Genomic DNA, 4,406 nt, shown 5'->3' with positions numbered 1-4,406 from the left:
AAAGAGTCTACAATAACTAACAGTAATATAATTTCACTGGCACTCCAAGTCAGAAAAGGGTTAGATTCTATTATTCATACTCTGAGAACTTGTAAAAGAATGTAATCTTTCTAGAAACCATCCACTTAAAATCCTTTTTAAAAGATCTTTGCTTGAAAAGATAAAGTCAACTGTTAACTCCTTTCTAAAGGGCTCCAAGATAATCAACATTTTACAGCCTCTGCTTTTATTTTTTTGCTGTATTTGTTGAATGGCATTTTCTGCCCCGTGTCTTTCACTTTAATAGCCACTATAGAAAATGATTTTGATTATTTTTCCTCTGCCTTTCAGTGAACTCATTACATTTAGTTGTCCTTTGCTTAAGTAAACCTTGATTGACTTTGAATGGGCCCCAGCTAGATGCTTTCTTTAAAGTCTCCTTACCCCCGTGCCATATAACAAAACTGCAGCATCTTATCTAATTTTAGCATCCTCTGGGAAGTCAGCAACAGCTCTCTGATCTTTCTCTAACATAATTCAATTCCTACCATAGAAACAATGGGCTCTTGTGTGTCAATTCAATTTCCTATAACTTAGACACACTTATCTGGCTGACAGATCATTTTTTTTTCCCTTTGAGATAATCAAGTCCTCCCAATATTCCTCCCAAAGAGAGGTCAAATGTTCAAACTGCTTAAAAATAAAGATCAGTGGATGGATATAGGAGTTTGCGGGTGACCTACGGCAGCACTGGTTATAGCTGACCTTCAGAAAATTCTATTAGAAGATCCCAATAGGAGCTAGGAGTAGAGGAGCTCTCAAGGGTACTTCATTCCAGAAGAAGTACCAAAGAAGGGATAAAGAAAGAATAATGAAAGTTGCATGAAGTCTCAACAGATAAAGGTTTCTGGTGCTATTCTCTGAGATTCACATAGAGGAAGGAGAAAACTCATTTCTGCAAGCAATTCTCTGACCTCCCTATGTGTGCCCAAATAAACAAAGAATAATAAATTTTAAAAACCACTAAGAAGTATCTACTGTATACCAGGTGACAAGATTTATATCAATTCTTATGACAATTCAGGGCAGAAGTATGAATGTTCCAATTTTATGCTTTGAGAAGACAGAAGTTATGGGCCTGAATTTCACAGTCAGTGAGTGGGGAGAGTCATTCCCAACTAAGACCAAGGGCAGAGTCCTCAGCTCATGGAAGACCAGGTAAAAATGTTCACTCACTGTGTGGCTAGAGAATGCCACACAAGTGCGAACATGAGGAACCAGCACCTGGTCAGTAAGACTATCTTCCCACACTGTGTCCACAACTGTCCTACTGGACTGGCATCCAAGCTTTCTCAAGATATGGTAAAGGACAAACAGAATCACACTGTAGGGACTCCTAGAAGCTCCAGGAAGAATAGAACCTGCATGGGAGACAACCAGTAAGTTTGGGGATGATTGGGAAAGGGATGCAAGGAAGACATCACTTCTCCGGAGAGACCATGATTAGCCCATTATTTCTTTCTTGGAAGATCCTTATCTAACAAAGGTTTCTGTGCGGTTGTTCATGTGCAAATATTAATAAGACCAGATTAAACATTATGTGATCAGTGTGGTCCACTGTCAATAAAAGATTATTCATATTTACAAGAAGTAATTCTCTCTACTCATAAGACCTCCTAGGCATCTCTCTTATGGATGCATTCATAGAAAGTCCAATACCTTTGTTGACATTTTTGATAAGTTGATATGTAGTTTATAGAAATTTCAAATTCCTCCTGCCATGAATGAATTCAAGGCCACCAGGTTGGTAACGTTCTCTGTGTTTTCGTTAACAGGACTCACTTTTGGCAAATAAACTGGACATGGGGTGGGGTGAGGCAGGTGAAAGACAAAAATTTGCTTCAGTAAGGCTAGCTTATGTAGCTCTTCTGTGTGCTATCCCAATCATGCGCCCTCCCCCCTGCCTCTGGTTCAAGGACACCTTCTCTTCACTTCTGGTCCTCAGTTGCCTTCAGCAAAACGGAATCATTTTTCCAGGGCGGCATGTTATGGGGTGACACATCCTGGTATCCTTCAGCTCTACTGGTGGGCTCCAGGGAGCTTATGCAAACCCATCTGAGGTCTACCTCTCTAAGCATCGCAGACTGTCAGATCTCCTTTCCCCTCCCAGGTCACAGCAGATCAGGAAACAGAGTCCCTGATGCCACTCAGGGCCCTCAACTTCAAAATCATGGCACCCTGCCTCTCATCGACACTGAGCCCAAGGCAGCAGGGCCACCCCACTGTCACCACCTCTACTGGCTGCTCTCGGATCTGTCTTCAGACAGATCTAAGCACCAGACACATTGATTCCTAACCTTACAACGAAGCACTTCCTTCAAATCTGTGCTTAATGCAGAACCATTTATTCTTAATGCCCCAAAGCCAGGCACCAAGGCACAGAAGCCCATTCTGACAACCCATTGTGTCCGCACAGAGTTCAAAAGTCTTTTCTGAACCTCCGAAGCTAAAAGGGATATTCTGATCTAAAGTCATTCTTGCACAGTTTTCCTTCCCTTAAGCCTAGACTGCCTGAAAAATACAACCATCTGACCATCTCTAATCTTAGTGTGAGATTAGCAGGCCTATAAAAAAAAGTGTGGGTAGAAGGGGTGACCTCCCTGTGTTCAACTTGCCACGAATATGATAAGGCTTTGGGCTCACTGTGGGCCTTCAGATGCTGACTCACGCTTCCTCAGTACCTTTGCCTGCAGCTGGCATGGAAGCTAATACCCAGTGGCTTCGGCAGGTAAGGTATGGCCAAAGTTATGGGGGAGGGGGAGTTCTTCTGCTTCATGCCGTATCTGCTTCTGCTCCATCTGGCTCTGCTGCATGCTGAGATACAGGAGACTGCATCTATCTGGGGACATCTTTCCATAGGTCCCAGCTCATACATACTCCTGATGCCTGAGTCTCCAGGTCCCTTTGGCTGATGTCATTATACAGCTGCCTCGGCATGAAGTTTCTCTTTCCACCAATGCACTAATGCAATATAGCCTCAGGATCACTGGTCCATTGTTATAAGGAAATATTTCATTTCAGCCAGTAGGCTAGGAGGCAAAAATCAAATGATAGCCTGGTCTGAGAGTCATTAAAAGTTAACTTCAGCTTCCCCAAAGAGCAAGATTGCATACACTCCAGGGACTGTGGACCACAAAAACACCCCTCTTCAAATTTCACAAGAAAACTTCTACTTTTTGTAGCACAGGCTAGCCCCAAACTCAGAATCCTCTTGTCTCAGCCTTCAGAGTGTGAAGATTATAGGAAAGAGCACACAGCCATCAGGCATAAGGACTATATTTCCCTACCTTTCCTACCATCAAGTATCACCAAGTCATTAGATGATGGTCTAGGCTGGCTCACTGGCTGAGTCAGTGAGGCTCAGAGGTTTAGAAGGCTTACCCTAACATACAGGAGACTTTGGGATCAGGTCCTAGAAATGATGACGGTGGTGGTGGTGGTGGTGGTAGTGTACTGCTCAATGATTATTAGCACAAATGCTGTGCAGCAGCTTCCTTGAAAGAGCTGTAAGTCCCTCTGCATCATTCTTTCTGTTACATGGAATGGGGCTTTGATGGCAAAAAGCCATCCCCTAAAGATGGTGGAGTACTTTATTGGAAGGAATCCTGTTTCCTTCGAGTCTCTGGTGAGCTTCCATGGATGTACCAGGCTGCCTTCCCCTGGACATTTTACACAAAACGTTTAAGCCACTGCTCATTTGCATCATCTGCAGAGCACCGCAAGATTAGTGCCTGATGCATCCTCTGCACGGGTGTGGGGTGAGCATAGCAAGAAGAGTGTCAAGGAGTGTGGAGGGTTGTCACTTGTAGACAACAGTATTTATGAATGGCTCTTGACCTCCACAGCAGCACAAAGAATCAGGCCAAGCAGAGAGGTTTTGTCTTATGGTTCTGGAACGTGTGTTTGATGGTGACTTCCCTCCTTATTCTACCTTGCAGCCTCGATAGGAATGGATCTGATTTAATGGGCCTGTCTCTTGTGCTTCAAGATGTCAAGTGCCCTTTTCTTGTGACTTGTGGGGATTCGCTCACAGTTGCCATAGAGACCAAGTGAATCCAAGTTCAGCTACAACAGCAAGGCCTTTTAATTCAGAGACATATTTTGAAGAGGAGACCAATATGTAAGACAGTAAAGTTACTCATCTTGCATTATTAGCACAGAGGAGCATGCTCCAGTCTTCCTTCAAAATCTTAGGGGATATTATCCCAAGAAGCCCATATTTGCGAGTGAATCACAAAATGATTAATTAAATACATTTTCTTCACCCACTTAGCACCTGTCCTCGAAGAATGCTTTTCTTCCAGCATCTTAAATAGGAAAATTAAGTCATCAGCTTACTTATCTGGGTAGCACATGTTTTCCAGCCT

The sequence above is a fragment of the Mus musculus genome, chromosome 13 (genome assembly GCF_000001635.26).
Source record: "Mus musculus strain C57BL/6J chromosome 13, GRCm38.p6 C57BL/6J".
Classification (NCBI taxonomy): domain Eukaryota; kingdom Metazoa; phylum Chordata; class Mammalia; order Rodentia; family Muridae; genus Mus; species Mus musculus.
Note: the sequence above shows the minus strand (reverse complement) of the source record.